The following is a 14,037-nucleotide window of genomic DNA, read 5'->3' on the forward strand; positions in this document are numbered from 1 at the left end:
ACCCCTGACCCTGGGAGCGCCAAGGCCGCTGCGGAAACCAATTTCATCAGGTTCAACAGGTCACATTTACAGAAAAAAGGAAACGCCTCATTGGCTTCACAGGTCTGCTGGTCCAACTAGCTGAATTCATCGCCCACCAACCCCCAGTGCGTGGCGGTCTGCAATTGGTCTATATCCCGATTGGTTGTGTTGCCTTGTGGAAAAGTGCCTCCATTTCTTTTTCCAGTTCATTGCCTTTGTTTACATCTCCATGCTAACATCTTGTGTTCAAATCTTTCAAAATTAATCGTTTAGCCACTCGGCTTGCTGAGCCTGTTAGAGGAAATCTGCACCTTTATGACCGATCAAACAGCTTCTAAATCCTCATATTCCCTCAGCTGCCTTGGTCGCTCTTTCACCACAGCCATTGTTGTTTTGAGTTTTTGTCACCATTATTTCCAATTTTCCTAGGTTACAGTTACCTCTTTAATCTTAATGCACCCCCACTTGCGTGGAGTGTAAGTAAACGGAGAAAACGAAAGAAAAGCCACAGTGAGTAAACACAAATGTGTATGCGCCGGTGTGTTTGACTGTTTCTTTTTTTGTTTTTTTGGGAAACTTCGACTTTGTTGTACCCCCACCTTTAGTATCATGCTCTACTCACTGAGCTACAACAGCACAATAAATAACCTCAGAACCTGTGGGAAAGACTGTGTTGGAATTTCCTTTCCCATTAGTCATAGTTTAATAAACAGCCCAACTCAGTTCTCTACATTCCAACTGGATGCCGAATCCTCCAAAGAGTAAACCATTAATAAAGAATCCAGGACAGTCGATTTAGCCTTTTTATTGCCCCGTGATTTCGGGAACAACACCCTTCTTCACATTTACAGTGGAAATGGTAGATGTGATTTTATGTGTGATTTTATTACAAATGACTTTTTTATGTTTGCAGTATCTGTGAAGAGTGGCAACAAAGTCTGTAGGCATGCGATTTGTCTCTTTCACAGACTCTGTCATGACTCCATCTAATCAGTACATACATGAGCCAGGACACTCTGAGCCACCAGGATCCCACTCAAAGTATACATCTCATTTTGCATTAAATTTACATTTTATGCATTTAGCCCACGCTCTTATGCAGAGTGACTTGCAGAGTGCAACAACAGAATAAGATCAAATTCCTGAATCACCAAATATAAAAAGGAACCAAAAGTCAAGAGAGAAGCAAGTGGATTTTTTTGAGAACAATTAGGGTGAGGAGAGGAGATTCAGCATGGAGAGGTAGATGTGAGGTACTTGGTGAAAAGATGGGGAGATGGGGAGCCAAGATGTCTCTCTCTGTTATCTGATGGCAGCCGCTAGGTCTCAAGGATGAAGACTGTTACGCTTGTCTGGGCTATAAACCGTTGAGCTAAACTTAGATTTGACTTCAGTCTAGCTCCCCTAAAGTTTCATTCTCAGCATGCCACAAGGAGGCAGAGTTAGGGAGGGGACATAGTTTGGCAAGTCAGTATTTCTTATTTATATTTCCTCAGCCCAGGATGGGCAATTAATATGGGGGATCACCATAAAAATGTCCCTGAAGGCTCCTTAAATATCCCTGAAATTAGGATTACAGGTGCAAAGTGTGTCAAGATAGAAAATGCAAAAGAAGTGCATCTAATTTCACGCAAACCAGGCATCATAATTCTCACATTAATGAGATGGGTTTTGACAAAATTGCCCACTAAATGCTGAAAAATGCCCACCAAAGAGTTCATTTCCCAGCCTGCCTCAGCCCATTGCTCTTTCAGCCCATCTCTAAATTAAACTTTAACAAAGCCATTGACACACATGCAGCCTGCTAACAAAACCAATAAAAAACAGAATAATTATGCTGTTATATGAAAAACTCTCAATTTTCAACACAAAAGTGTTTTCCAATACGCTTGTTGTGCATGGTCAGTTACACACAGACTACATTCCAGGACCATGGGCCCCATGAAAAATGTTCAAAACCCATTGTATCCTTTCAAAAATGCATTGATGTCAGTCTGAAAACAACACTACTTCTGAAAACTCGACATAGCTGAAGATATGAGGTTTTCATCTGACAGCAGCGGTAAGCCGTTCGACAGCTGATGATGCAAGGCAAAAAGCACAAGGAGGCAACAGAAGGGGGGGTTGCTCTCTAACAAGAGGTGCACAGACAAAAGAGCGTGCTGGAGGGTGCAGGGGGTGGGTGGGGGGTGCTGGGACGCCCACATGGCTAGCGGCATGACTGGATGCAAACAATCCCTCACCATGGCGACACGGCTCCGGCTTTGTCCGAGCCTTACACAGATGACTGGATTGATTGGAGGGCACGGTCTGGGAAAGGAGACCAAACAATCGCCGACAATTAAGAAGCAACCCGTGCTTCCCTGTCACTTCCTCTTTGTTTCTTCCTGGGACTAACGTGGTCAACAAGGGAACGTGGAGGTGTTTACTACTGCAGCGTTTCTCAAACTGGGGATCAGGCACAGACGAAGGTCGGTGGAGTATTGCTAAATGGTCCTCATGTTGGTTTGCTGGCGACACTTTTACACTTAGTTTCACCTGAATCCGTCCCTGTGTGTCATCATATTTACTGTCTATCACCTCCCAAAGGACAAATTCTTCTTGGACTCCGGCCATGGCATAGTACAAAAAACTATATCACAGCTCATATAAAAGACATAATTGTACCACGTACTCCACTCTGTATACAATATGGAAAATCAATATAAACTATTAATGCTTGCCAGACCCAAGGACACAAAGACAATTGTTTTTCAGTTTCATCATTTGAGAAAGGCTGTACAAGAGTCTGTACACACACACACGCCTCATTTATTATAAACACACAACTCATATAAAACTGTTCTCTATGTTACTGAAATAACTACACATCTCCTTTTCCATGTTGTCAATATTACCAACCGGATATATTTTAGTAAAAGCCAACTTGAGAATTAAATCAGTCGTTGTTTCCTTTTCCAGCTCTTTGAATCAAATAAGGCCAAGGCAGGAGTCAGCACGATTCCTCTAAGGAGTTAGGGAGAAGAATACTAATACAGAGGGAAGTTCCCCATTACTTCTGAACACAGTGAATGAACAGCGCTATGCATAACGGCACTAAAAATGTCTTAGATCCATATGGAAGTGTAGGGTTTCTCCAGCAGCCGTCTACAGTCTTCAGCGGCCATTCCTTCTTTCACGGAAACCAAGCCAGAGGAACAGACTGGCCTTTGAAACAGCCACTGGAGATGCTGGGGTGAGCAGGTGTTTCAAACATGAAGAAATGGAAACATGAGGAATTGACTTTAACCTTGCTGTTGGAGGGAGTTACTAATACTGCAACTACAGCAATGCAGTCGGTCAACCCTACAATCTCTTAAAAAGATATTCTGTGTGCCACATTATTCCTTTTCTGAACAATGAAACAAAATTGGCAATCACACCGACTGGGCAGAATTTGATATTCTTTTAAAACTGTCAAACTGTAAAATAGAGGCTTAAACAGAATATTACACACGCTCTGGCTGCTTTGTGCCGTGCTTTGTCTCCTTCACAGATTCTGCCATGACTCCTTGTCTTCAAATCTAATCAGAATGTTAAACATGAAATTTTAAGCTCAATTACGTCATACAGCCGCTAAGACAAGATCAGTGCCATGTTGGAAAGGCATGTAGGCAACATGTAGGCCTCTCTCCACTGGTCTGCAATTTTTTTGAACATTCAGTTGCTTCGCTCTGTTGCATTTTAGTTGCTGGGTCAGGTAATCAATGCATGAAATTGTATCAAAACTACACCTTTCAACCTCCTGTCTTACACTCAATTTCCTACTTCTGCAGCAATGTTTCTGTGTTAAACAAGTGTTCTGCTAGATGCCGTCTGTGCTTCTCAATAGAGACGTCTTGCAGAGATAACTTCCACATCAACTTTGTCAGCTGAGGAGAGTGAGGTGGCTACAAGCTTAGCAAAAGCTGGAATAAGCTGAATGAAAAGCTTCAGGGAGTAACTGGACAGAACGGCTTTCCATTCAGGTATTGTCATCCACAGTCAGAGGGAACCAAGTAAGAAACCATTTGACGTTTTCCTGAGAACAAACAGCTCGTTGCTAAAACGACAGTGCATTTTTTTACATGAGTGCAACATCGTTGCTGTCGGGTAAAAAGCTCATAATTCAAATTGCTAATAATTAAAAAATAAACCAATAAGATAAACTCCAAAATGCCTGGTCGTCAAGCTAAAAACACAAGGCTGTTTTTCTTATAGTTCCTGAAAAGTCTGCAATTTTGAGCTACAAGGTCTTTTATCCAAAGTTCCTTACAGTACCAGGACTGAAAACATCATTAGCATGGGTGTGAGTGTTGGTGCCATACAGCAGTCAATAGCCACAGCTTGATGAGCTTAACAAATGGCAGCTTGTCATCAATTCCACTGCCGTATCTGGAAAAACATTTTGTTTAACAGCTGAAGGCACAAAGAAAACAGTGTACCATATTCACATCAAAAATTCAACTTTGTGTTATATTTTCCATTGGTGCTAGTATGCTAGGAAGGTTGGCCGACCAAATTACCTTCCATTCAATCACACCTGACGTGGAACCTTGCAGTCTCAAAAGTTGAAACTAATCAGCTTGGTGGAGATAATAAGCCTTTAACCCTGTAAGGCTAAGAGCTTAGCTGACCACAAGGGGGGAGGGGGAGGGGAGGGGGGTCTTCTGAAAGATCAGCAAGACTGGATTTACACTGCCACATCAAATCAGAATTTTTCACTCAAGTGGCACAGATCTGATCTTTAAATTGCAGTCAAAATATGGATTGACCACAAGGAATCAGATGTTTCCTGTTTAGACAGCAGTGAAGAGACGAGATCTGAATCAACATGTTGTAGATCAATAAATCAGATTTGAGCTGGGAGCGTAGATTTACACTGATCAAATCTGAATTTTTCACCATTGTGCATAGCTCCGCTCTTCAAAGTACCGTATAACCATGTGAAATCAAATATCTCTCTTAAGACAGTGTGAAAAGAAAAAAATCTGCATGAATATGAACTGAATAAATGTATTTTTGATTTGAGCAGAGTGTGTAAATGGAGCCTTGGTGTGTCAACTAGATTTAGAGCCAGATGGACGGGAGGGACGGGAGGGTTTAGGGAAGACACTGCACTTGAAATATTATACAAAGTTTACCGATGGACCTAATGTAATTCAAACTGTCCCAATGGGCCATGTTTTCTGTAATGAAAACCTCTAAAGTGCAAAGTTTCTCAGAAGAAAATAATGTTGTCCAAAAAAAACAAAAAAAACTTTGAATGGACAAAATTACATTCTTCAAACAGCTATAAATGATAGACAATATAGACTATGAAATGGATTATGGTGTGATATACAGGATATTAAAAACCAATTACTCCCTTCCATTCCCTTCCATTTGTAAAGAAAAATGGTATGTTGACGTGGTAGAAAAACTGAACTAAGAACAAATCGTTTTTATATGTCAGAGCCATAAGTCATGCAGAACTTGTCTAGAAGCCAAAGATCTCTTTTGTGCAATATTTAGGTCAGCGACATTACAATGAGAAACAGAACGGATCAGTGGTAAATCTCAGAGAAACTGAAAATGAAATGAATTTTACATTCAGTTGTCCTTTGCATGAGTGGAGAAATGTATTACAGCAAAATGACTTCAATATCTGCTTATTTGTTGTTCAAAATGTTGTTATTTGTTGTTTGGTTGGATGATTATAAAAGACTTGATGTGTTTCAGAAAAGGTGGATTCTATGTGGCAAACTTTATCTGTAAAGCCTGGGGAAAACAACAGTTTACTTTGTGTGATACCCGAGTTTGTTTGTGAATGTTTGTTACACACAGATTTACCAAGTGATGCCTGGATGTGTCTTGTAAGTGTGGACTGGGAACCTACAGTGCAGGACACTGATATCAAATGAAATGAAATCAACTTAGGAATCATTCTTCAGTCTTTTCTGTGTACGTTTGTGTAGCAGAGTGTCCTTGGCTGTGACATAGAATGCCTATGAATCAGTTTTTGTCCTTACTGTACTTAAAAAAGGTCTTTACTTTTGACTCTAGCTGTATGACTGATGATTAAAACCACTGCTGAGTGAACGCTTATAGCCTGACTCTATTAAGTGATTCATCATTGGCAGACTCAGCAAATCCACTCAAACAGTGACCAGTCCAGTCACATCCTGCCAGGTCATGGATCAGGTATGCTGCCTTTTCCAGAGACTTCACACTATGAACATTTGACAGGAACTCCACCATCACACCCATATGAAGATGTGGGCATTTGTGTGCAAAATATAAACCAAAAGTAGATCAATGTTTTGTTCACCATCACTGGGATATTTGTGTTTAAAGGGCCAAGCTACAGGAGGCTGAGGAGGAGACAAACACGGGCAACAGTGTAAACCTGCTGCAAAAATAAAGTTATGCAACTACTGATCAGCCTCTGTGTGTGTTGTTGAGATATTTCACGTTGAACTAAAAACAGTCCACTATGAAATCAATATGTGATGTTGTGGCATTTCGAGGACATTTTAATACAACCTTGCTTGAATGGCCACAGATTTAAAATGTTGGCTTGACTGACGCATTTAAGTTAGTGAGCCACACAGCAGTCAGATCCACAGTGACAGACCCGCTGCATTCTGCTCCCCCATGTAAAAACCCAATATCCTACCTCTACTCAGCCGCAGATGACTGGATGTCAGAGCATTTGAAACTCTCCTATTCTGCTGTAGCCTCAGTAATTCTCTCTGGAATAAAAATCCGGTACTTTCTGCTGCATGTCAGGCGGGCCACCGGCGGGTAATCCTGTTTATTCCGTGCGGATCCGCGCCTGAAATCAGCTGCTGGGATGGGAGTTTTCGGTGTGCGCACATCCACGCCCGCTGTAAACATGCGTCCGTCCAGTCATCGGACATCCGACATGGGGCAATTCACATCTGCTGCTCCGCCTGCCCTCCCCGCTGCTCGCTCCCCATCAGAGAAGCTTGTAAATTACACTGGAACAGAACTGGGACACCGCAAGGCATTATGGACCGGTTAAAGCTGCAATGCACTGGCGACGCAAATGGACCCCGAGATCTACTCAGTTCTGATATTCTTATTTTAAAGTGTGTCTGTAACACTCAGTGAGTTTACATAAGTCCTATAGTGTCGCCATAATATTGCTATAATATTCCTATAGGAATATTGATAGAATATTGACAGATTGTGTTTTTCATTACTAGGCTATATGATTTTCTGTGGTATAATTTTTGATTAGCTGCATGATATTTTTTAAGTTTTGTTGGGATAGGCCCATTTATAGTATAGTATAGTATCCTCAAATGTATTTTAGGATTACTATAATTCTTTTGTAAGGGATGTTACATTGCTGTAATATTTATTGTAAGTGTCATCAGGTTTTATTTTTGTCTGTGAAGAACGTCGCTTTGATACCTGCCACACAAGTAAAGTTTATTCAGTAAATAACAAAACAGAACAAAAAACAATATATATCTCATACTGTAGTGAAAGAGAACGCATAAGGACAACCACATAAGTTTAAAGCCCCAGTATGTTAGAATAGTGCGCCCCCTGTTGAAAGGCCGCCACTCCACCACTGGCCTTGTTTACATAGTGATTTATTGGATTGAATACAATTTTTCTCTTTTTGATACAGGGACTGAGGGTATGTGAAAGTATGAGTTCACATGTTTTTTGAGGCTGCAACAGGCTTCATTATATTTGAGTTATGGATTAAGAAAAGTCCAAATATAGATATCTTTTCCATCTTCAAGTCAAACTCTTCAACAACATATTTGAGTGTAGCCTACTTTAATTTTAGATATAGCCACAGTTATGAGTAAAACACTCTTGGAAAGGTATTTCAAATATTTAAATCATGAAATAGTTAACAAGGTTAAAAGATAGATCATTTTATTACCTTATGACAGAAATGGGAACAGCGTAATTCAAATAACATTTATATGTTTCCAATCCTGAGACATATTATTCCATCTCCTGTTGCTTTCCTCTGTTGGTATCCCATGGCAACAGCAAACAAGCCTTCTGTTCAGAGATGAACTTCAGTTCACAAAGAGACTGGGTTACACACAACATCAACGAATATGTCGTATACACTGGTGAGTCTGACATTTTGATTTACCTTATCAGAACAGTTTTATATGTTTTATTTGACATAGTGTTTTGCCTGACAAAGATTCTAAGGTTGTGTGTGTGTGTGTGTGTGTGTGTGTGTGTGTGTATGTCACTCCTCCACTAAAATGACTTCTAAAGATTATCTGAAACCATCTTGAGATGCTTCTCCATGGCGACAAGTGATGTATAGTTGCTCTCAACACTGTGTTTGAATCAGTGTTGTTTGTGTGGCAATGCACACACCAGATGCTTAAAATCTGTCCTGAATAGCGCAGTGTGATTTCTGTTAGTGTGTGTGTGTGAAATTTAAATTCAGCACTCAGCACGCATGTCCTCATGTCTGACAGCATTAATCATGACAGCTGCCTATAGTGCTGATTAGGCAGAATCACTGATGAGTATACTGTAATGTCGATCCTGCCCCGCTCCCCATGCAGTGGGAACATGTTACTATGATCCAGAGCTGCTCACACACTGAGATAAAATGCTATTTATTTTTAGTGATTAACTTTTGACAAGTTACACAAAATTTGCACAGTTGCTGTCTCTTGTTTTTGTCTGTTTGTGTCCTTTGTGGCTCTGTTAAGCACTTTGTCACAAACCCATTTTGTAAGCAAAGGTCTTTACATGACTCATAACTTTAATAGTAACCCATAATGTGCTTCACTTTCCTGCCAGCAATCATTTTATAAGAGCAGGCACAGGAGTTTGTTCCAGCAGTGTATAGGCCTAAATATTGTTTTGAAATGAGACTCCTCAGTTGATCCTCAACATATGGTTCAACTGTTCGCGACAATCAAGCCACGGATGATTGAAGTTTTCTTGGAGGCGTTTGGTGACAGAATGTTTGACAGATGTTTCCAGGATTTACAGCCGATGTTTCAGATTGCTCTTCAATCTTACTGCGCGCTGTAGTGAAGCTGCTGCTTTAAGTACCAAGTCCAGGATTTAAAAGTGAGCAACTGAGCTCCTGATACAAGTACTAACTGGATATGACAGCTTAGCATGTCGCACAACATGTGTCAGCTAAATGTGAGTCAAATGTATTTTGAAGCTGTACAAGTATTGCTTTTGTATATTTGTGCTGCTCGTAAACACTGACATTGACTTTGAGTTTGATGGGATCTGAAAATTGTAAGATATTATTTTCCTTCAAGTCCTATCCTTCTCCCTGTCCCTAAAAAATCTGTGTAAATATACCAACAATGACTAATTCATTGGATTTTTTTCAACCTGTTTTCAACTTGACATTTTTTGTCTGAGCTTTTAGGAACCAGGACTGTGGCACCAGAAGGAGTTTTATATGCATTTTGAAGCTGTAAAACGTTTGCTTGCTTTCATTTGTTATGTAGACATTTGTTCTCTAACACCCATTTTCCATCTGGAGGCAAGACACAGAATTTAGACTGTCAAATAAATTATAGCTAGTATCATCAAGTTATAAGATACTATGCTCAAACCAGGCCACATGTGCAACTTCAACAGGATCAGAAACAAGTCAGACTCGAGCACCACATTAAACAAAGGAACTTGGAACACACTGTTACTACTTCTCATATTGTCAGTTATATGAAAAACACTGAGATTCTCTGAGATGCTCTGTTTAACACCATATCACCCTGCAGACACAAACCCATCTGAAACAAAGGGCTTAAACAAATCTGGCATGTAGTTTCATAGTCACAAGTTCTGACTAGAGCACTAAGGGAGAGAACTCAGAAGAGCAACGCTCTTAAATTTCTTATTTTCTTCCCTAGAGCAGGGCGTAGGCTACATTAATCACACCGCCCTTCTGATGGCACTAATGACACTATTTGATTTGTGGGACCAGTCTGCCCTTTCCTCTCTTGGTGCTGACAAGGACTTCGATGGAGACTTTTTTGAACTGCATTTAGCACCAGGATTTGTGACTGCTGACTTTGTTGTAAGGGTGATTTTGTGAGTCAGATTGATCTGCAAGAACTGCAGCTTTCTCAAGGTTAGATCTTTGTGCTCATTGTCCCCCACCAGGGGGACTATGGATCAGTCTCCGTCCGTTAGTGCGTTCGTTCGTTGGTTAGTTAGTCACACTGTAACGTTGACTTTCTGCCGCTAGGGGGCGGCTGGACGCAATACACACACATTGAAAAGACATGAGAACCTGAGAACCATGTGGACTCAATCACAGGATCACAGAGCCAGAAATTTAAGTTCCGTTTCTCCGCCATCTTGTTTCTCTGCTGAGATCGGGAGGTAGCTCGTTTCTCCCACACAGAAATGAAACGTTTTTCTTTACCTTTCGCTTGATCCGGTCTGTGTGTAACCAAGTCTTGCACCAGTCTCGCGAGAGTTGAGTTGTTGCAGGAAGTTACACACAGACCGGATCATTTCTCTGTAGGGTCCTTTCCATAATGTTGTCAGACACTTATAATAACAATCTGAGCCTGTCAGTGGCAAAAACAAGCACTTTTAGTGGACGCACATTGACGGTTCACATTTGCCCCATCGGATTACATTGCAGCTCGTTTCACAGCTGCCGGCTAATGCGATCTCGCTCAATACTGGACCAATTTCAAAAATTGTTGTCCCCATTAGTCTCTTAGACACAAAATGATGGGAAAATAGGGTCCAGGTTGAAAAATACCGAAGTTACCCTTTAATTCAAGTTCTCTGAACTCAAGTCATAACTTTAATCTTTTATTTTCTGCTTTCAGTCTAATTCACACAGTTGTATTTGCAAGGGTGTAACTGGGGCATCTGTCATAGCAGGGGAACCTGCAGTGAGAGGAGGATTTGTCTGGGGAGGATCCCTCCAACTGGTGACACATTTGTTTCTCTTTCCATAAGATCTTCCTCCTCTGCCTCTTCTCTCTGAGAGAAGTTGTTGATTTTCTACCAGCACTGCTTCCACAATCTCCAAAATATTTGCTTCGCTACTGCCAGCTGAAACCTGAATGTCATACTGTCAAACTGCCTTAAAACTTAGGCCAAATAAAGTTGAGAACCAGAAATCAAAAAGGGAGCAAACACAAAGAGACAAGTTGCCCACACACACACAACACAAGACAAGACAGCGGGTGAATCTGATGGCATCTCCCCCTCAAACACAGAACAACTGACCATGTGCTCCATCAAACTCAGCTTTTTAAAAGCTAAGATCAGCTTTAGGCAACACCAACTAATGAGGAGGCTCCACCCACCAGCAGACTGAAACACTGGTCCAACCAAGAAACAAATTACAAACTTATTTCAAATGAACTAGCAGTGCATGTAAACAAAATGTAATTATACAACAAACCCATAACAGGTTGTCATGCTACACGATATAGATACATGATATAATTATTTCTATTGCCAAAATTGGCTTGTTGACTCAGTTTTGAACAATAGCGTTGAAAAATAATTTATTACCTGTGATGTGTGGTGAAAAGGGCAGTGCCTGTTTTTCAGATGGTCTAGAAATTAATATGTATTGGTGCTGTGCCAATAATTTCCTGCAGTCTCAGTACTGATTCCTTTATTTTACAGCATGTACAAAATTTTAGTTTGGGTAGATAGGTAATCAATTATCAATTATCAGTTATCAGTGTTGCTGGATACCAGGTGCCCTGTCTTCATCTTTTCCAGTTCCTCCACCCGACCCCCTGGGTGGAGGAGCATATTGGCTCATATAGGCTCTAATTCCTCTGCAGTGTAGTTCAACGGAGTTATCGCTTAGTTCCAGGAACTAAATGGACAGATATTCCCTCAGCGCCAGGAGAACATTTCAGTTGTGCTTTTGAGGCTGTATCTTGTATGTCTTGAGAAAGGTGTACAGGCCAAAATGTTGACTACAATCAGCTACATGTCACCTCCCGACTCTTTCTCTCATTGTTCATTGTGCACCAGCGTCTTTGGGGAGACGGGGCAGCAGACTACCTGCGAAGTGCTGTGAGTTCTGTATTTATAGTCGTCTGCTTCTGACACAAAACACCAAGCGTACTCAGTGCCTCCCATAACACTGCCTGTCCGTGTTTGTGACATTAGAGGGTGGTACTTCATTCCATGCATTCTTAGGAGATCAGAGGGGTTTTCTAGCCACAGAAACTATAAAATGTCTTGTTTGGCTTGTTCTGTGTCGACCAAACCTCATGAAAGTGATATCTGGAGAGTTCTGCAAGACATAACAGCCCTTTGGTCGGTGGCTTCATTTTACATCCCCAATGTTCTCCAGTGATTATGTCAGTGGATAGCAATTTGCCCTGAGTGCTGACACCACTGACAATGGCCTCAGTGTAAAGCAAAAGGCAAGACGCTCAGATTGGCTTCTCTTTCGCCTGTTTTCCACTGCTGCTGATCCTGTGAAAGAATCCCTTTCTTTCACTCTGAAGATGTGAACTCTGAGTTTTAAATCTGCTCAGTGAGTATGTGGCGACTCCAGCAGCACTGTTCTGTTCCCCTCCGCTCCACCCTAACTCCCACAGCAAACAAACCTATTCTCATGTGTCTTGACACCTGTTACTGTTGGCTATTTTGGTATTTTGGACGTATATTATTTCTATGTTGGTCTATAAATATCATTCTTCAGGCTTCAGAGTCGCCTATTTATCTCTCACACACTGAGTAATGCTGACAAGGAAAGTAAGTCATCCTGGGCGACTCTTCAAGGGAAATTATATCGATATAGATTGCGTTAGTAAGACTTCCCGTTGCCAATTGGGCTTGATTGTTCTTAAAAGGACAAATAAACTAATTGCTTATTGATTAAACCCTCCCTTGCTTTTCCACAAAAATTTGGTTGAATAATAACTACATCACAACAGGGTGTGGCTCTTTCAGGGAATCCCTGTCAAATAAAAATATGACCAATTCACAGAGCAGCATAAATTCTGGAAAAACAAATATTGCTGGAAGGATTTAGCTTCATCAGAGCTTTTCTCTGCTAGTGCAATAACTAAGGCTTAGCAATCATGGACTTTGTAACCTAAATAGTTCACTAAGTGGAGTGATTAGAGAGAATTAGAGAAATGAAGAAAGTAGGGGAAAGTGTGGAAAAGTTTAGCTCCAGAAATAGAAAGGCTTAGAGTTTAATCTGAGCGCTAAATCCCTTTTAGAAATGTGGAATAATCAACTATATGAAAGATAAATTCTATTTGGGGACAGCAATACTTTACATGAGAAATAAAACTCAAGTCTGGACGTTCTTTTTTCACTTTTCCACACCCCACTGTGGAGACTGATGTGTAGTAATTGGTGAGAGTTAATGCTACAACACCACTGCCCTCTGCAGGATACAGCACTTACTCCATTGACCTCACTGCAAAACTTGTGTTCCACATCTTTAAAGACAAGTACAGTATATTCATGTCTGGCAGGAGGATTAATAGAGTTATTCTACATTCTTCAATTGCAATCATCATGATAAAGGTTCACACCTTAATTAGAATGATCAATTATTAATTAATGTAAGTAACATTATTCAATCTATATTTGAATCATTAATTAATCAGTGCTTCTCATGGGCAATTATGATCTATATTTGATATGATATTTCCTCTCACAAAGGGCAGAGAGGAGGGAGAGGAAGCTGAGGGGATTGCAGCATTGAATGATTTAAGGTATGAAGCCAAGCCACTGCAGGAAAATACTGGTGTTGAGTTTTACTTGAATGCCAAAGATGCAATACTAAGTCTGCATAAAACTAGAAAACCAGTACAAATATATCAACCTTAAAACCAGGAGATAAATGTACTACTTTGTTACATGTTAGTATCATTACATCCCTGTTTAATGATCAAAATCATTCAATCAGTCAACCAATCAGTCATTTTGCCCACAGAAAGGAGTGGATGCTGTTGGTTCCCCGCAGTCCATGGACTCAGGATCCAGGATCCTCCACCCATCCTGCCTGCACCT

The sequence above is a fragment of the Centroberyx gerrardi genome, chromosome 24, assembly GCF_048128805.1.
Source record: "Centroberyx gerrardi isolate f3 chromosome 24, fCenGer3.hap1.cur.20231027, whole genome shotgun sequence".
NCBI lineage: Eukaryota > Metazoa > Chordata > Actinopteri > Beryciformes > Berycidae > Centroberyx > Centroberyx gerrardi.